Consider the following 21,934-nt stretch of genomic DNA (forward strand, 5'->3'; position numbering starts at 1 on the left):
TGGAAGCAACCTAGAGGAAATTTCCTCAACTCCAGGATTACACAGAACATAGTTTGAAAATTCCAGCTTCCTCAAATGAGAGCGGCTTATCAAAGTTCTCCTAATTAGCCATCCCCACCCCACATAGGCTATTATCTCCATCAATCTTCTACTCTCTAGATCTTGGGACATTTTTTAATAGGTATTGTTGACGGGAAAAAAATGCACAACCTAAAAGTTGAGAATTATGTTTTATTCAGTGGACTTGCTGAGGGCTTAAGGCCAGAAGACAGCCTCTCAGATGACTCTGAGGGACTGTTTCAAAGAGGTAAGGGAGTAGCCAGGGTATATAGGAGGTTTTTTGTTTGTTTGTTTGTTTTTGCAAAAAACACAAACAAAAGGTAGTCGGAACATTAAAAGGGTTACTTTTAATTAAAGAAAACCAGATATCTCAAGTTAATGAATTTCACACTTTTCTATGTTTGGAAAATTGGAAGAGTCTGGGCTCATTGCAGTCATTCCTCTGATGGGCACCTCAGGTATCTAGCGCCAGTATCCTGTTTTTCTCCATCCTGAATCTCCTCAGGGTAAACAGCCTGGACAGCTGCAGTGGCTGATGGCTTGATGACCACAACATCCTTTGTTTACTGATATGGCAGGTGACATTCTTACATTCCTCCAGCCTCTTCCTTACTTGGTCTCTGTTCTGACACACTATGGAAATCTCCACAGAAGAGATGGTCACAGTCAAGATGTCAAAGGTGGTAGAATATAATACTGGGGGTGTTAGGTGAGCCTAAAGTAGTATTTAAACTCTCTGGGTAGGTCTGGCAAGCAAGCTGAGTCAGAGGCCTAGTGCTGTCTCTTAACATAAATTGACTTATTGGGGAGGAAGGAGAAAGGTTTCTGGTAAAGTAGAGAACAACAGGGTATGTGTTCCCCAGAGTGGTCCAGGATGTCTTCCTGAGTTCTAGAGGGAACTGTGGGCAGAATCTCAAGGAAAAATGGGGCCTCTTGGGATACAAGCCTCAAAAATTCATAATGAGATATTCTTCATGAAAAAGTATTACAATGTGGGGACACAAGTTCACGAAACTGGAGTTCTTATTCTTAATGTAATAATAACATAAAAGGCTGGAATAAACTCAATTATAGTGGTAAGAAGCAATGATTCCACTGAGCAGCTGGACAAATAAATTTTTATAATGATACTTGTTATGGCTTGACCTTCAGTGAAGATGAACAGGGATACAAATGTATTTGTTGTACATGGGGCTTACTTCCTTCTCAGCTAGTATTCCCTGAATGTGTTTTTTGTAACACTAGTATCTCTAGTCAAAAATGTCGGGTGACAAAACATGCTGGAAGCATTTATTTCCCAGATGTGTGGATATGTCACGGAACGCAAGCTCATGGGCCCAATGCACGGTGAGGCCAAGCCAACCAAACCATCAGTTTGGAGCAGAGAAAGGTTTATTGCAGGACCATGCAAGGAGGTGGGTGGCTCATGCCCAAAAACCCCCGAACTCTCAGAAGGGTTTCAGCAGAGCATTTTTAGAGGCCAGGTGAGTGGGGGCGGGTCACAGTGTATGTGACCAGCTTGTGCAAAATTCTCTGATTGGTTGATGGTGAGGTAGCAGGACAGTGTCACAGGTGTTAACATTATCAATCCTTAGGTGCCAGTAGGTCTGGGAACTACATGCTCAAGATCACCAAGTAGTTAATTTCTTCTATTTGGTGGTAGTTTTTGGCATCTGAAAAACTCAGGAAATATGCAGGAGATACTATTATCTGAGTACTTCAGAGAGGAGCTAAAGCAGAGAATATGGGGGAGGGGTCTGCCCCAGGAAAGCCCCTGTAGGTCCTTCTGGGTTACAGATACGCACAATGCCAACTTAAGGAAATATGGTGGACACACTCTAAGCTTCTCTCAAGATCTCTGTCTCCAGATGTTCATGCCCTTATTTCTTCTTCCATTGAGTGTGGGACCTTTGGCTTGCTTCTGTAGGGGAGCAAAATTTGCCACCCCAAAATGTCCCTTTGGCGCATGGATTATTTCGAGCTGAAAACAATCAAGACTCAAAAGACTCAGGAAGAAACTTTGACCTTCCCCCTAACTGCCTAAAAGAATGTAGATAGAGGACCTGCTCCAGGAAGGAAGTTATCTCCACAAGTAACTATAGTGTGAACCAGGTGTTGGACAGGGAGGAAACTAGCAAAGTCTGTTAAAATTCCTCTTTGTGTCCATTGTCTCTGCATGGTCCAGCAAACATTTGTTTCCTAAACATTTGCTCTCCATCTGCATGTGAATTGCGGTCCTCCCCTTTGAAGTCCCAAATCACTACTGCCAGTATTCTCTTTGGTCTTTAGCTAAGGATGGTATTTAAGATGAGAGTTTTGACCATTTTGACAGGTTACTCAGTTCTCCTGGGTCTTTCCTGTGTATACATGTTATCACGCTTTTGTTTTTCTACTGTCATCTGTCTCATGTCAACTTAATTCTTAGACCAGCCAGAAGAACCTAGAAGGATAGAGGAAAATTTCTTCCTCTTCAACACTTGGAACCAATAGAATGTGGCAAAGGTAATAGCATGTTACTTCTATGATCACGTTATGCTATGTAAGACACTACCTTGCTAGCACCTGGAGTAAATCTCTAGAGACACTCCCTGCTGGTTTGAAGAAGTAAATGACCATGTTGGAAAAGCCACTTGGCAAGGAACTAGGAAGGCAACCTCTAGGAAGTTCTGGTAGCCTCTAGAAGCTGAGGGTGGCCTCCACCTGAGAGCCAGGAAGAAGCCAGGCCCTCTGTCCTACAACTGCAAGGAAATTAATTCTGTCATCAACCTGAGTGAGCTTGGAAGTGGATTCTTCCCCCAATCAATCCTCAGGATAAGAATGCAGCCTGGCATTTCTAACATACAGAAATCGTGAGATAGTAAAGGTATAGTATTGTTTTAAAATGTTAAGTTTGTATTAATTTGTTACATAGCAATGAAAAATGAATACAGGAACTGAGCAATTCTGCAGTAGAGAAATCTGTGCTAATTAAACATTTCTAAAACTTATTTGGGAGGAGTAAGTTACATTTGGCTAAGAGTTTACAGTTGTATATTTAGTGCCTAATGCAGTACGTATAACACCAGTACCTGGGTGAAAAAGTGAGTAAATATGATGCATTCTTTAGGTCCTCAGTAAGGATGCTCACCAATAAAAGTCACTCTTCCTGGGAAATTTCTGTGTTTTTCCATAGTTTCAATTATACCTTATACTCTAGTGGCTCTCAAATATATACCTCTAATAATCTTTCTTTTGCTACACACACACACACACACACACACACACACACACACACACACTCACTCACACACATATATATATACTTTTCTTTTTTTTTTTCAACTACCAGTATTAGAAGTCTCCACTCGACAATCTCATAGGTATCACAAACCTAACATTTCCCCAAAGGAAATCTTCCTGCCACCTGCACAGCACTGTCCACCTGGTCACACAAAGCAAACCCTGGGAATCATCTTAGTCTCCACTCTCTCACGTACCTTTCATGTACATATGTTCACTGCGTCATATTGACTGCAATCTCTTGCAGCCTAGTTATCTGCCTACTCCATGGCTGATCCTGAGCAGCTTAAAGGAGAAAAAAAATGGTCTTACTAGCTGGTCTCACTTTAAATTCTTACTCTGTCTCATGCATATGGGCTTTAGGGAAGATCGTATGCAAGTTCAGTCTTCATACCCAGAATTAGCGGAGCTCTTCCTTCTGCTCTCTCCTCTCTGGAATTCCCCCCTGACAATCTGGAAGTTGGCTGTGATTTCCCAGGTCCTTTCCTTAGTTCCTCTGGTCAAAGAGATGGTGATCTGTCAGAGTTTTATCCTCCCAGGCTGTGGCCCATCTTTAGGGCAAAGTTACATAGAATTCAAAAAATCACCTCTGTGCCTGTTACTTCTTCAAGTTTAGATTCCCCTCACCTACTTGCCTGCTTTGGTTTCCTTTTTAGAATCACTAGATAGTGGTGGGGGGGGGGGTTGTTTTGGGTTTTTTTGGTGTCTTGTTCAGAATTTGTAGTTGTCATCAGTGTCAGGGTTGGTCTGTGATGGCTTACTTTATCATGATGGAAGTGGAATTCTGAGAGATTTTTGAAAAACTAATTATGTTTGAATTTTAATTTTTCCTATGTTTTTATTTATAGTATTATTGTATTTTATTTAAAGTATTTGGTCTACCTAGTTTCTAGTTGTCTGAATTGATTGAGATATGCTTATTGTCTTACAAGACATCAATTTCATAAAATGGTGACTAGAAAAACAAGTGTGTTCTGTATAATATATAGAGAGAAATAGTTTTAATATCCTTAGTCATATTTTGTCTTCTTTGTCAAAGATTGAGAAAATTAAATAAAAATAATCCATTATTACTGTGTTTCTTATTATTTTCCCTTATATTTCTGAGGGTTTTGCTTTATATATTTTATATAATATTTTTAGAAGCATAAATATTCATGACATCTAGATCTCCATTATGAATTTAACCCTTCATCAGTATAAAGTTATTATATATAACTTCCTTTGATATTGATATTTTGAGCCTTTCTTTTTGTTTGCATTTAGTTGGTGTGTGTATCTATATTACACACACCAAGTTAAGATTATATATATATATATATATATATATATAAAAAATTTTGTGGATTTTTTGGTTTTCATTTATTTTTAAAGCAGATCACTTGTAGGTACCTATATAGCTGGGTTCCCCCTCCTCATATCAATCAGTTTGCATCCTTTGATTTTAATCAGTGTTTTGTTTTTTTCTTCCCGCTGGAGCAGTAGTTATAAGACAATTTGTATTATGGTTTATTTAATTATATTTTCATTATTCATTTATTATTATTTTCTTTTCCAGTTTTTAGAAAGAGCTTATTTTATTTTCTGCTTTGTAATTTAGGAAGTATATTATAACTTAAAATACTGTTTATAATTTTCAATGTATATTCTTTCTACATTGCAACAGGATGTAACGAATCTCTTCCTTAATGATATATGAGAAAATTAAGATATTTAATCTTGCCATTTTTCATCTCCTTCCTTCTGGGGGGTTTGTCACACTATATTATAGGATTTTGGTCCCCATAATATTATTATCATATACAGCTTTTCTTCTTAACAACTAATATATATATTATTACGTATATAATTTATAACATAACCATTTAATGTTAATTTTGTGTTCAAACATATACAGAGCTAAACTTTCATAAAGTTTACATTTTGATTATTTTTCATTGCACTGAATTATATATTTAAGTAGATTCATCAGGATGTACATATACATGGTATATTCCTGAATCTTCACATAATCGAGTCTCTGTTGTCTTTGCCTTGACAGGACTGTATGGAAACATAGTATATGAACATTCCGTATAAAGTACACTTTCATATAGCAGCTATTTTTGCTGACAGTTTAAAGCAAGACTAATTTTTTCACTCATAGGTAACCTTCTGGTCTAGATATATGAAGGATTCTTTCCTTATTCTTAAGAGATCAGTAAGTTCATTAAAATGTTTCTGAGTGTTAGCTGATCTTTAATATATTTTTCTCTATATGATAAGCCCCATGAATCCATAGTTTTAGGTTTCATTCAACTCAGGAATAGTTTATCTTTGAATTTTTGTCTGTTGAATTTCTTATTGTTTCATATTCAAGCATGACTATTATCTCAGTGATGGATTTCCATTACATTCTACAATTTTGATTATCATGTATTCAATCACATGCTTTTGAACTGTGTGATATTCTGAAATCCGTTATCCATTCAGAGGCTTTTACATTGTTACTTCTCTTTTCTGCCTCCAAAGCAGTTTTAAGATCGTCAGTGTCATTTTCCTCCTTAATGTATCTTATGCTAACTTCCCTTTCATTCCAGCATGTTTTTTTTAATCATCTCATTGCCAACTCCATTGCACAAAATCAGTATTTTCTTTAATTTCCTTTAAGGAGGTAATGTTATCCAATATTTCCTCTGTTATCTGGGGGAAAAAATCTTCTTTAAACAGACATTTTTTATCAATCAAACATAGCATACCGTGCTATGCTTGCTTTCCTTTTCGCTCCATTTTTCTGCAATATAGACTTTCTTATTTTTTCCTTTATTCATCTTAAATTGTGATTACAGTTGACCCTTGAACAATGTGGGGATTGGGGAGCTGACCCTCTGAGAAGTTGAAAATCTTCATATATCTTAGAGTTGGCCCTCCATTTATGCAGTTTCTCTATCCCCACAGTTCCACATCCACAGATTCAACCAACCACAGATCGTGTAGTACTGCAGTATTTACTATAAAAAAACAAACAAACTGTGTATAAGTGGACCTGCACAAGTCAAACCCATGTTATTCAAGGGTCAACTACACTGCTATCTGGCTCTAACATTTGTTCTTAAATTCTGGGAATGGATACACCTGAGCTACCTTATTCCCTGGGGTCCATTTGAAGTCTCCTATTAGAATTTGACTGGAGCTTAGATATTGGTGTTTGTGTCATTTCCATCATTCAGGCACAAAGGTGAGAGGAAATAGATGTGATGTGAGCAGTCAGTCAGGATGCTTTAACTCTGTCCTCCATCCTCATGTATTCTTAAGGAGGGGGTTGAGGGCCCTTTGCTTGATGCAGCAGCACATTCTCCTTTCTTGGCCGTGTTTTTTTCTCAACTATATCAGCGACTCTCAGCTGAAACAATGGCCAGTCCACTGCTGGACTTTCAAGGGCAGCTCTTCAAGTGAAATATTCTCCACATTCCCCTGGCTTGCCAATGAGCCTGACTTTTCAGGGGAGTGATGTGATAAGTCTTCAACACTTTCTAAGTGTGTGGGAGGAATGCTTGAAAATGCATGTCCCGGATTGGGTAAATGATCAAAACATATGGCTTTATAGATTGGGTAAGGAGAAAAATGGGAGAATGGACCAAGATCTTGTTTCAAAACAAGGAACTAATGAAATTCAAAGTGTATTTGCATGAAATGGAGCCTTGCATCTTTTTACTATTGTTTATGTGTGGTAAAAATAATGAGAATGAGATATACTCTATGATTACATGTTATGAAACTCTTATGAGAGTGACAAATATTTCAACACAAACCAAAATAAGCTTTTCTTGTAAAAAAAAAAAAACTTTCCAATTTAGGGTTTTTATCTTTGGATGATGCCTCATTTCAACTTCGGTTTTTAAAAAGTAGCAGGATAAATAAACGTACAACAGTTTTCAGTTGTTAAAGGAAACTTTAAAATTCTAACATATCATTACTTTCTAGAGATGACAATCCAATTTCTTATGCACTAAATTCAATTAAAATTCTCAGAAAAGAAGAAAGGATGCTTGGAAGATTTTGAGGTGAATAACGAAATAATTTGATAGTCCTTAGATGCAACAAGGCAAGAATCTTTAACAACAAAAATATAACACTCAAGAACAGTCTTGTGAACCTATCTAATTTATAATTTCTCAAGACTTTCTGGTAGAAAAATCACTTCTAAGACTTCAGTGACCTGAAATTATTGCTGCTGGAAGCATTATCTCAATATTCCTCTTATTCTTTTATTTACATATAATATCCACAAGCTTAGTACCTTGCTTATTATTTAGCAAAAAGACAATGTCAGGCTAATCACAGGTGTTTCTTTTTTTTTTTAAGTTTCTGTATAGAATTTACATTCCAAATATCATTTAGAAGGAAAATGTAGCCAACATTCTTGGAAAAAAACAACACTGATTTTTAGATTTCTATCTAAATTTCAAGTTCCTCTTTTATTTCCTAGTATTAAACCTAAATTCACACGCTTAACATTAATCATTAGTATGCCTTCACATCCCTAGATAGTTGTTAATAATTTAAATAAGTGAACTTTGTGTAATGTGAAAGAAAACCACTTGTTAAAGGAAATGATGAGTAGGTAGAAGCAACACATCTTTGAACTTCTGAAGAGTATTGTCTTTGAAAATAATACCCAACGATGATGACAGCTGGGTCGATTTTCTACATTAGAATCTTCTTAGCTCTCTACCATTGCTACCATAGATAAAAGACGTTACAAAAAATGTAATATTCAACTCAACAAAATATTTTTCAAGGACGATCTATTACAAAGTAATATCATATAATAAATTATGAAGCAAACTTTAGAGTTTCTACTACTTTAGTGTTTCTCACTACTTCTCTTGTCCATTAGGGCAGCCAATCAAGAATTTATTGAAATTGTTTAAGCTCCCCTCATGGAGAGAGGAACTTTGTAACTCACTGGACATCTCTGCATTTCAGTCTGCCTGTTGTCACATAGGCAAGCAATCAATACTTTTATGTGGATTTTAAGCCATAATTCTGAAATGATCAAATGAAACAATCCATAAAAAGCACTTAGTGTAATGCTAGCAAAGAGTAAGAACTCCATAAATCTTAGTTGTCATTATGAATTAATATCATTCATCATCATCATTATATTGTTATCTCTTGCTGGATAAACATTGCTAAATACATGAAATACTAGGAAAACTTCTACTTATTAGATTCCTTCAAATTCTTTGAATGCTGCCGACATCTCTCTCTACTTGAAAAAAGTTGTCTTCTCATTATATTTTTTAAAATATTTATTTGGCTGGCGCCGGGTCTTAGTTGTGGCACATGGGATCTTCATTGTGGCATGCAAGATCTTTAATTGTGGCATTCAGGATCTAGTTCCCTGACCAGGGGTCGAACCCAGGCCCCCTGCATTTGGAGCACAGAGTCTTAACCAGTGGACCACCAGGGAAGTCCCTCTGTTTCTTTACATTTCTGCTTATCCCTAACCCTGTCTTTTTCCTCCTTCATCTCTTTTACTCCCTTTTCCCCCTCTTTCTAAATGTAAATGCATTTATCCTTAACTTGATTTTAACGTAGACATTATATGCCTACTATTTTTCTCTACACATGCTCTGAATTTTATATTTGGAGCAGTTTGCACAGAAAAGCCACCTATACTAAGTGACTCTTCTTTCTCTGAATATCCCCTAAAACTTAGAATTTCCCAGTGTTTTGAAAAGTTTTTCATCTGATGATTTGTCAGTGGTCCCAAATTCAGTGACTGCAGGTTTAGGAGGGCAAATTAATGAGTGAAGCTGGTCAGGTACTTCTTCCAGCAAACTGGAGAGCATGCAGCCAGCTGCGTCTCACCTTCAACCAATTGTTGCCCAGAGGAAGTGGGGGCCCAGTTTTGCCAGATCATCTGATTTTTTTTCCAAGAGAAGAAGGAATTATGAAAATCTGTTTTGGTGAAATCTTCAAATGTTTAAATGTTATTAATCAATTTACAAATTTATAAAACACCCCACGTGGTGCTCAAAATATATAAAAGCTTGGCAAATAGGTGTGGCAGAGGTGTTGAGCTGTCCACTGAATAACGGTTTTCCATTCTGTTGTGCAGAATTCTTGCTGGGAAGTGACTGCCCATCAGGGATTAAGTTTCCCAGTATCTTTTGCAGTCAGATGAAGCCACAAGGTGATGTTTTAGATAATTTTACATTTGTGGGTTCAGTTGTCACACAGCTAGCCTCTTCTTTAAGTAGGTTTGGGGGATTTTAAAAGGTGAGTTGAAAACCAGTATTTCCATATTTCCGCTAATAAAAAGTACAAATGTTAACATGAAAAGACAAAGTTTTTTTTTTAATGGCAGTGTTTTTCAGATAAAATGTATTACAGAAACTTCTAGATATTGTCATCATAGTATTTGTATTATAATACTTTATTCATGTTACTTTGTAGTTTGAAGATCACCCAAAGGAAAAATACTGTCTATTCACATTTAGATATAATCCAGTTGTTGATGGTGGAATGGCTCTTGTCTTCCACTCACTCACCTTATGTCCTCCAGCTGGAATAGACTGATCTTTTGGCGTGGGGATGGGCAGAAGGAGAAGAATAGGTTGGTATAGGAAAACAGCAGCAGCAGCTGAGGAGGTGTAAGTTGAGTCTCTCATTCCCACTATTACCTGTCCCCGATATCCTCAATATGGGTGGAACAGACAACAAACAGATTTTTGGAGCCCCTGCTGCAGTCTTGCAGTTTCCAACCAGCCACAGAACCCAGAATTACTCCCACCAATATTTAAACCAAAAGTCAAATCTGCCACCAGGTGGCACTAGACCATACACAGGACATGGACCCATTGGGATGGAATTTCTTAGAGGCTAGCTGAGTTCACCCCAGTCAGCTCATTAACCTTGAAAAAAAATGCAGCTCCTTATTTTATGCCATTTAATCATGTTGTATCCCACATATTGCCTTATGGCAGGAGTGTAAGGTATCAATACTTTCCAATACACTATCTCATTTGATATAACAACCCTAAGAAGTAGGCCAAGCTGGTATATTATTGTCCCTTTGGATGAGGAAATTGAGGCACAAAGATTAAATGTGACACGGAATAAAAGAGTAAACAATAATACTGATTGCAGGTTTTTTTAATTCAAAAATTAATTTTTAAATGGAAGTCTTAATTATTCTACTCTAAAAGCCCTGAGTAAAGCAGTACGTCTTAACTCGGGTAAATGATTTTCATGGCAGCCACATTACAGCTCACATATGTTGTTCTCTTGTCATGTAACACAACCTCTGGGGCCATGGAACAGTACTGGTCCTTGGCCTGTTAGGAACCCGCCCGCACAGCAGGAGGTGAGTGGCGGACTATTGAGCAAAGCTTCATCTGCCGCTCCCCATTGCTCCCCATCGCTTGCATTACCGCCTGAGCCATCCCCTGACCCCCCTGTCCGTGGAAAATTGTCTTCCACAAAACTGGTCCCTGGTGCCAAAAAGATTGGGGACTGCTGATGTAACATCCAACAGGTGAGGTGCCGAGATCTTAGAACAGTTGCTAGTGGTGTGCTCTTTATACTATGTAACTCAAATAGTCAGTGTCTCAATCAGGTCACAGGCATCATGGTAACACTATGTCATCAGCTCAGAGGAGGGATCTTGTTTTACTGTTAGCTATATAGTAGCAGACAGACATAGATCCAATTTACTGGATAGTTATTTCATATTTTAAAATATAATTTTTAAAGAAGCAACATGCATAAGGACTTATTCTAATTTTACACTAACTAAAGTTGGATTTTCTCTCTTTTCAGCCTACTCTAATTCTAATAGAATTAGATATAGTTTGAAGATGAATTAATAAACTGATATCCATACTATAATTTACAAACTATGCTCATAACTCAAAGCTGTCATGCTATTAATGAAACCTACAATAACCCTATTTGACTTTGACCTTTTTATCTCCAAGAGTTAACATTTAGCATTGATTAGAAAAGGAAGAGTTGGGCTTAAAATCTGTACTATGGTGAGATAGCAGACTGCACTATTTAATTATGTAACAGCTAATGAAAAGAACTACGAATTTGGAAGGAAGATTCAGATGCCTAAGAGTCCCATTAATTTGAGCAAGGTAAATGCATTTGTTTTGAAGACTGAATAACACATTTGTTGAAGGGTTCTAAATTGGAGGGAGAAATTAGTCTAATAATAGAGATTTGCACTTCAAACACTAATCTAGAAGAAACAAACAAAATAGACAAATAGGTTCCCAATTCTTCATTAATTATTAACTCGGGGTTGATCCCATGAAGTTCCAGACATGAATAATGAGCACTCATTTCTGTCAAATCTGTGACTTGTTTATTGGCAAAGGAAGCTTTTTCTTTAAGAAGGCACTGAACACATTTTAGACTTCAGCAATAACTCATTAGAAAAGGAAACTTTTGCAGCTTATCAACATTCTCATTTAATATTTCAGTTGTTTGAAGCCAAAGCTTATCTTTAATGTTAATCTAAAATAGTAATCTTTGAAAATGGATATTTTTAAAAGATATCACTGAAAATAGAAAAGAGACAAAATACTACATATACATTTCATTGATTCTAAGATGGACTTTTTCACATTTAATAATACTGACATCAGGATGCATCTTCCAATCAATGATGCGTCATAGTGTAATTGGCTGCAACTTTTCTCCTTTCTTGGTGATGAAAAAATACTTAATCTTAAAATTAATGACTTTTAGATTCAATGAAATATGTGATCTGTCTTCTGCTTCTCTCTGTTTACACTGAATGGATATCTCTGCCTGACCTGTATTGTCTGGGCCTCTTTTTCCTTGTTCTTATAAATGTATTTTAAAGAATCTCCTACTTTCCCTAATATTGACATGAGTATTGAGTGTTGTGTGTATGTATGTATGTTTTATATATACATACTGTATAAATACATAATTTTATAGTTAGACATATTATTATGGAATACGCTGAAATTAGGGAATATGAAGTTATTTCACCAAGAGGAGGAGACAGTTGAGAGAAAGTCCTCAGTATAAGGGTGGGAAACTCATACAGTATTTACATAGTCATGTTTTGGTTTTTACTAATAGCTTACTGCACAATGACCTTGAGACAACCACCTTGACAATGACCGAAAACAAAACAAAGGTTAAAAACTTTCTTGAATATCATGTTCTAAAAACTTTTCATTCGTCTCATATTTTTTTCTCAATTATATCAAAATGATGTTAGTAATAATGCTAATTTCTCTAAACTAAACCCCTTTTGCATGTCTTATTTTTATAATGTAAAATGATCGTATAGTAATAAATTTTTCTGTACCATTGTGGTAAGCAATTATTTCTCATAAATATATAGGAGAAATAAATTATTTCTCCTATATATTTATTGTTAAAATTTGGTGATTTCATTTTTTGGCATCACTTATATTTCAAAATTAAATTGCGAATGCTGCTGGAACAGTGTCAGTCATAGAGAATTATGCTATATTTTCCCCTTGTAATTTCTCACTGCTTCTGATAACAGTTGAAATAGTATTATTTAACAGGCTAATTGACTTGAAAGAGCCAACTCTTCAGCATGTTTGTAAACAATGTAAAAATAAATATCAACCCATTTAAAATAGTAGTCAAACTAGTTATGTGACATTTTCTAGCTATTATTTCAATATTCACATTCTAGCCATTATTATTTCAATATTCATACTATGTTCAAATTATTTCAATTTTTACATTTCAACTATTTTGACTGTATCTTCTTACATGTTTATTTGACTCTCCCCTTATTTACCTCACAAAATTAAAGGGGCTTAATATTTTAAAAACATAAAATTGGTAACAGCTTTTAAAATAAAGAAGATAAACTTCTTTATACACATGGACTTTGGTCATGATGAAGGGAGATAAATGCATCTGGAAAAGGGATGAGATGGTTGCTGTAACTAAGCATTTGAACCTAGTTCTGTGGTTTTGGCACTCAGGCTCAAAAAAAAATACAAAGAAAAATAACATTCATATTATCTGATAAATGTATGTCTATCAGTCCTTCAAAAGATAGAATGCTTTGAGTCTGAAGTTCAAAATAGATTCATCGATTAGTTTCTTATATAAAGGTCAATGAGTAACATCACAAAGTTGCACGTGTAAATAAAGCAGAACTGGTATGTATAAGTTACACTTTCTTATCTGGACTAAATTAGGTGAAGTGTGTAAAATTCATAGTGTTTACAACTATAATAGTTTGAAGGTCTTTCTCTTGTTTTGTGGAAGAAACATGTATCTGTTGAATATCATAACACAGATATTCCACATAATTCTTCAAAATGGTCTTTAAGTATAGTGTTCTTATTCTCACTAAAATCACAGTATGGAAGTATCATCATTAATTCTTCAATGGTTGTCATAGAAGTTGAATATATGTGTATATATGTATGTGCGTACACACACACACACACCCTATTCACATTCACGTTGCTTTCATCAATATGTGCAAAGGAGTGATTCCCTTTTGTTGAAATCTTAGCAACTGAAATGTGGCTAGTTAAAAGTTAAATCTCTCAGCCCTTTCTCACTTGACAATAGTGAGTAGAGAGCCTATTGAACTCTACAGAACAATACAGATCTTCTGAGTCTTTGAGGAATTTTTGGTCTGAAATAAAATGCTTTTACACAGGGATGATTCACAGAGGAGTAAATCTCTGCCCCTAAAGTTCTATGGCTCATCAGTTCTTGAAAGTTTCAAGATTTTTAAAGCCCAAAAGCAATGGAGAAGCTGTCACTTTCTGTTATTTTCAGGTCAAGCCTTAAATCACTACTAATTCTGGTGGACTTTCCAATTTCAAACCATGTCCAGTACAAACTTTTAGCTTTGAAAGAAATTATGAATTTCAAATTGCACGATAAATTCATGGGGTAATATCTGCTTCCAAGATCAGTAATAATGGAAGAGGTTTCAGGCATGAAGCCCAACGGGATCTTAGAGCAAATGAATGACTGCACAGTTTAACCCAAAATAAGACATTTGCACAGCCTGAAACATAGTATTTAACCAGCAGCCAACAACCTTATTCTAGGAGGACACTGGCAAGGATTAAGAAGAATATCAGGTTCTTATATGAATTAAATTGACTGAGACTTAAGCCTCCCTCCAGTCCAAGAGAAAACGACAATGCTAGAGAGAAAAAATGAGTTCAAAAGACGAAGCCATTATTTCAGGGTATAGGAGTGCTCAGGTGCTAAATCCTGATCTCTTGACAAGATTTATTGCAAGACTGTCTAGACAATGGTGCTAAAATACCTAATATACTTATTGCTCTCTCTGCTTTTGGCTCAGAAATCAGGCAAGACTGAGTTTCATCAGTGAAGTGATGGAAAAGGTAGGGACTGATATATTTTAAAGAAAAGTTAGTTTTTCTAACTAGGTAATAAGAACACAGTATCACAGTTGTGCCCAGGGCACATAACAAAAGCACCAAAGAGGTTAACCAGATTTGGTTTAGACTTCCTGTTTAATAGCATTAAATTAGGAAATATGTAATTCAGGTTTGGTGCATCAGCTCAAGTATCATCAAAAACTTAATTGCCTTCTGATTTCCAGATCTGCTCTTCTTAACACAGATTTTTTTCTCCTCATGCTTGCAAGCTATCTACGCATTTTATCCATATTGCTGGTAAGAAGACTCCCTTTTTTTATTTATTAAAAAAACCATCTCCAACAACTCATCTAGAAATATAACACATGACCATCCTTAACTGCAGTTGAGGCTGAGAGATTAAATTATTTTCTCTAGGTATATTGATGTCCCAAACAAAACTGCAGTTATGTTAGCAAGAAAGAAGAGTTAAATGGGTATTGGGTAGATACCTTCATTTTCTGCTATGACTATCTCATATATATTTACCATGTATGTTGATATTTGGATCACAGGAAGTCCAGGATGACATGAATAGAGAAATTATTGTAGAAATCCTACCTTTAGGATATGAAGTAAAAATGGAACACTAAATCTGAGAATCGCTTACCTTTATTATGGAAACAAAATAATAAATAGTTTGGGGTTTTAAAAACTATTAAAGAAAACACAAAGTATATGGATGTAAATGAAGTTATAGACCTCATTCGTAATTCCCAAAATATATAAGAAGGATATCACATATCTCTGAATCATTATGCATCATACATTGTTTTGATAAAAAAGTAAACTTATAAATTTTAATTGTACTTTCTTATTTTGGAGATAGACATGTCATATCATTTGAGATCTCTTCTGAGAGGTAACATTGAATTTTTATGGTATGTGGAAGAGACTGTGGGAATAAAAATTCTTATCAATCAATTACATTGCTCAGAGAGATGAAATTGACATTTAGATATAGCTTTGCATTAGCCCTTTCAAAATAATTATATTCAGGCTTATAGCTCTACATATTAAAATACCATCACAGAATATATTATTTGCAGCATCCCGATGCAAAATTCAAGCTTGCCAAGTTTTGTTCAAATTCCTTTAATAAATTTCATTTGAACTGAACACTTCAGCTCTCTTTAACCAAAGGAGAGATTTCCAACTTTAGCTCCATTCTTGTCTTTCAGATATGGCTATGTTATTGTGAACACATTTTCTTAAGAAACAATCAGAATGTAGTAATTTTATACTTTATTTTCTACATTACAGAAAGCATCATAAAATATCTTAAATAACATTTTCTTTTAGCTTGACTTCAGATTTTTTCTTATCAAGAAGAATTACATCATTTCTAACCCTCTTCTCATTATGAAGCCACGTGGATGTGAATTGTAAGGCAATGCAGTAAAAGATGAGGATAAAAGAGTCTGAGATTTTGTAACTGTGCTGAAAGGTGGGTTTTGTTGTGGTTTTCTAAGTAGTCAAGCTATTGATTGCTTCATTGCCGTAGAAGTTTGATGGCTCCAACTTGGTTTACAATGTGATTGAGGAAAAAATTAAACAGGAAGAGAAGAAATTTCGACAAGTAATAGTATTGCGTATAGACTATTCATGATGAAAAGTCATGTTTTAGATATGGCTTTTACTGTAGTGGGACCAAGAAAATGCATAGTGGCATTTGATAACTTCTCAAGGCTACATGTGCAATCTAAAATTCAAATGTTTAAAGGTACCTTGGTGTAAATAACAAACTAAGTCTTTTTAGAACTTTGCAGGACTTGAAGGACATATAATTCCTCTCTGCTTTCCAGAAGACTGGATAGGAGACTGGAGACAGAGGGAACAAAACTTAGGCAACACTATTTTTAGTCACTTTGCTATAGAATAAGAGAAAACAGAACAAGATTTAATCTTGTGCCGATAGTTTCTTTCCTCAGAGATGGTATCTGTTGATTTATCTTTATTGTCTGGTTAGAAGAGACCCTGGCAGTACAACACACAGGATAGCTGACCCACCCAGCTGTGGATGCCAAGGTGTTATGATACCAAACAAATAGGAAATATGGCAGGATTGTTTCTGCTGACAGTAACAGAGTTGGTGAAATAAATGTTTCAGAACATAAACTAGTTAACATAAGGATTACGCGGCAGTATATACAAAGGATATAGTCCATGAAGCAAACAAAAAACACTCTTATCTGGTGTGAATGGTGTGTTTGGCAAAGGAAAATTCTCTGTGTGTGTCTCATGATATTTTATATAATTTTTATTAGAGTATAGTTGATTTACAATGTTGTGTTAGTTTCAGGTGTACAGCAAAGTGATTCAGTTATACATATACATATATCCACTCATTTTTAGATTCTTTTCCCACATAGGTCATTACAGAGTATTGAATAGAGCCCTGTGCTATACAGTAGGTCCTTATTAGTTACCTATTTTATATATAGTAGTGTGTATATATCAATCCCCATCTCCCAATTTGTCCCTCCCCCACCCCTTCCCCCAGTAACTGTAAGTTCTTTTTCCTACATCTGTGACTTTATTTCTGTTTTGTAAATATGTTCATTTGTACCATTTTTTTAGATTCCACATATAAGCGATATATATTTCTCTTTCTCTGTCTGACTTACTTCAGTCAGTATGACAATCTCTGGGTCCATCCATATTGCTGCAGATGGCATTATTTTGTTCTTTTTTATGGCTGAGTAATATTTCATTGTATTTATGTACCACATCTTCTTTATCCACTCCTCAGTCAATGGGCATTTAGGTTGCTTCCATGTATTGGCTCTTGTAAATAGTGTTGCAATGAACATTGGGGTGCATAGCCTCTCACTGTTGTGGCCTCTCCCATCACGGAGCACAGGCTCCGGACGCGCAGGCTCAGCGGCCATGGCTCACGGGTCCAGCCGCTCTGCAGCATGTGGAATCTTCCCGGACCGGGACACGAACCCGCGTCCCCTGCGTCGGCAGGCGAACTCTCAACCACTGCACCACCAGGGAAGCCCCTCATGAACCTTTTTGAATTATGCTTTTCTCTGGATATATGCCCAAGAGTGGTATTGCTGGATCCTATGGTAGTTCTAAGTTTAGTGTTTTAAGGAGCCTCCATATTGTTCTCCATAATAAAAAGATGACTAACATCACTAATTATTAGAGAAATGCAAATCAAAACTACAATAAGGTATCACCTCACTCTGGTCAGAATGGCCATATCAAAAAATCTACAAACCGTAAATGCTGGAGAGGGTGTGGAGAAAAGAGAACACTCCTACACTGTTGGTGGGAATGTAAATTGGTACAATCATGATATTTTTCATCTGACCAAAAATTTTTGTATCTAGGCATTTCAAACTAATATAACCTTATAGTTTTATTGTGATGTTTTGAATGAGATTGTATATATAAAATGCTTATCCCAGTCCTTGACTAATAGTGAACATTCAGTAAATGGTAGTTATAATTAATATTTCATTAAGAAATGAAAAGATTTTTCATACTTAAACTAATTGTTTAAAATGGTTCCTCTTTTCTTTTTGTTTATTTTTCTATCAACTTCATTGAATGTACTTTCCATACAATACAATGCTCATATTTCAAGTGACCAGTTCAGTGAGCTTTGACAAACATATACACCATGTAACCACTACCCCAGTCAAGATACAAACTGTTCTTACCACCAGAGAAAATTCTTTCATGCCCCTTTTCAGTCAACCCTACACTACTAAAACCACTGATTATTACTATCACCATTTTGAAGTCATAGAATTTTAAAGTTATTGGAATAGTATTGTACTTGCGTTTCTGTGTCAGACTTATTTCCCTTGTTATAATATTTAGAGACTTATTTATGTTGCTCTGCTTACCAGTAGTCTATTTTTATTGCTGAGGAACATTCTATTGTATGAATATTCCACAGTTTAGACATTCAAATGTTAATGAACATTTGGGTGATTTCCTGTTTGGAAAATGAATATAGCTATACGAACATGGATAAATCTTCTTAGAGACACATCTTTTCTTGGGTAAATACCTAGGAATACAAATGCTGTGTCATTGGGTAGTTATATATATACTTAACTTTACGAAAACTTGCCAGTTTTCCAAAGTGGTTGCACCATTTAACTCCTATCATCAGTGTATGAGAGTTTCAGTTACTCTAAGTCATTATCAGCATTTCATTTTGTCAGTTTTTTAATGGGTGTAAAGTGCTATCACATTATTGTTTTGATTTTATTTTACTGATGACTAATGTTGAGTATCTTATGAGGTACTTACTGGCTACTCATATATCTACTTTCGGTGAATTTTTTTTTTTTTTGAGTCTTTTGCCCACTTTTATTGGGTTGTTTTTCTTAATATAGATAGTTGCGTATATTTGAATAGGAGTGCTTTGTCAGAAAAATGTTTGCAAATGTTTTCTCTCATTTTGTGACTTGACTTCTTAGTGCCTTAACAGCATATTTTGAGGAGCATAAGTTTAAAATTTTTCTTTAATAATTAATGTTTTTTGTGTCCTGTGTAAGGAATCTTTGTGAATCCTAAGCTCATTATTTCACAATCTGTTTTTCTTTCTGTACTAGAATTTTGAATTCCATTGACTTGAATTCAGTTTCATTGATCTTCCTGCTATTGTGTTAAATATGCTTGCAATTTAGTAACAGGTATCCAAGACCTTTTGTTTTTCAGCCCAACCCTCAATTTTCTATGCTGCCAAGGGGATTGATAGCTAAAATTGAATTGTATCAGGATTTGGTTACAATAGTTTCCATAACATTTTGAGAATGAATTCAGAGGACTCTGAAACTAAACATTATAATATTTCTAGACCTCAGAACTTCATGACCCTGAGCCTGATAGATAGACTGTGGACCTGCAAGACTGTGGACCTTGGAAGACTATGAGACGTTAAGATTCTGAGAAAGTGTAGTTGATTTACAATATTAGTTTCAGATATATAACATAGTGATTCAAAATTTTTAAAGATTGTAGTCCACTTAAGGTTATTATAAAATATTGGCTGTATTCCTTGTGCTGTGCAATACATCCTGTAGCTTATTTGTTTTATGCATAGTAGCTTGTATCTCTTAAATCCCTACCCATATCTTGCTTCTCCCCATTTTCCTCTCCCCACTGGTAACTATTAGTTTGTTCTCTATATCTGAGTCTGTTTCTGTTTTGTTTCATTCACTTGTTTGTTTTCTTTTTTAGATTCCATGTATAAGTGATAACATAGAGTATTTGCCTTTCTCTGTCTGACTTATTTCATTGAGCATAGTACCCTCCAGGACCATCCATGTGTTGCAAATTGCAAAATTTCATTCTTTTTATGGCTGAGTAATATTCCATTGCATCATACCACATCTTCTTCACCTGTTCATCTAGTGATGGATATTTAGGTTGCTTCCACGTATTGACTATTGTAAAGAATACTTCTGTGAACATTGGGGTGCATGTATCTTTTTAAATAACTGTTTTTGTTTTTGTCAGATATATACCAGGAGTGGAAATGCTGGATCATATAGTAGTTCTAATTTTAGTTCTCTGAGGTTTCTAAAACCCCCATAGTGTTTTAAATAGCAGTGCACCAATTTACATTCCCACCAACAGTGTACTAGTGTTCCCTTTTCTCTACTTCTTCGCCCACATTTGTTACTTGTGATCTTTTCGACGATAGTCATTCTGACAGGTGTGAGGTGATACCTCATTGGGATTTTGATTTGCATTTCTCTGATGATTAGCATTGTTGAGCATCTCTTCATGTGCCTGTTAGCTATCTGTATGTTTTCTTTGGAAAAATGTCTATCAGGTCTTCTGCCCATTTTTTAATCAGGTTGTTTGTTTTTTGATATTGAGTCGTATGAGTTGTTTATATATTTTGGATATTAACCCCTTATCAGTCATATCATTTGCAAATATTTTCTCCCATTAGGTAAGTTGTCTTTTTGTTTTATCATTGGTTTTCTTTGCTGTGCATAAAGCTTTTAAGAAATAGAAAATATGAACTGTCTTAAAGTCTATCGAAACTGCTGTGCAGTCTTGGGGGATTTTAGTGGTTTCCATAGTGTAGTGGTGTTTTACAGACATCTTTCCATATCACAGGCTGTGAGATTTCAAGACCATGAGGCTGTGAGACTATGAGGTCTTGATGTTATGAGACTGCATACAACAGGGTCTGGAATGGAGGGACTGAGAACTATGATACTCAGTGACAATGAGAAGGTGTGACAAGAGTCTCTGAGATTTCTAGACCTCAAGATTGTGACTTTGAAACAGTAACTTTTGGCTTTCCAGCCATTCCCAGCCTCTGATTACTCAGCAGAATTTCTTTATAAATGCATTACATGGCAGAGAAACTTATCTTTGAGTCTGAGCTTTTTCCTGTTGAAAGCCTGACACACTAGCCCACAGGTTTGTCAGAAGTTTGCCTGGTTTCTCCTCATCCAAACCAAGATTTTCATTTTACCAAAAACCTGTCTCTCCTGTCCTCTCCTCTTACCACAGCTTCAGCCATGTGTCTCAGGTTTGAAAGTTTCCTCCATCTGTCTCCTTGTCCATGCAGAAAGTCTCATCCCTCTGAGTTCAGTGTTTTCAGGTTTTACATTTCTTTGCACTCACATCTCTTTAAAGAAAGTATGTATTTTTTGAATAAAATGTTTACATTTACTTTGAAGTATGCAATAAAACTAAATGATTTGTACTAGTCAGTGTAACTTTGCCAAAGCAGAATCACCAACTTCTATGGGGGTGTTCCAGTCAGCTACAGCAGTGACCCCCATGAAGGAACACCAAGGAGAAGCCTGGGAGACCCCACTCCACAAAGCCTCCTTTCAAGAGACCCCACCTCATTTTTCCTATGTGCACCCACACAGATTTAGGAGTGTGGACATGCTCCCTATTTTCATATACTTGTAGTTTCTTCTTTAGTGCAATAAAAATAAAATTGGCAATTCACATATATGACAATACAGATAATATTTCAGGCTTTATATGTATATGATATCTATCTTTCTGAATATATAGATTTGTCTATGCAGTAATTTCTTATTGTTTCAGTGGGAGTAAAGGTATTTCACATCCATCTTCATCCCAACTGGTAGTGGAAACTTAGGTTTCCCAACTTTCCAGGTGTTTTGAGAATGTGTCCATTGCTCCAGTCTTTCATAGGG

General features: G+C 35.7%; 1 pseudogene; it reads left to right on the top strand.

The window, feature by feature from the left end:
• Positions 1 to 1,337: 1,337 nt before the first annotated feature.
• Positions 1,338 to 21,934, top strand: part of LOC116742240 — a 60,820-nt pseudogene continuing 40,223 nt past the window's right edge.

This window comes from Phocoena sinus, chromosome 17, assembly GCF_008692025.1.
Source record: "Phocoena sinus isolate mPhoSin1 chromosome 17, mPhoSin1.pri, whole genome shotgun sequence".
NCBI lineage: Eukaryota > Metazoa > Chordata > Mammalia > Artiodactyla > Phocoenidae > Phocoena > Phocoena sinus.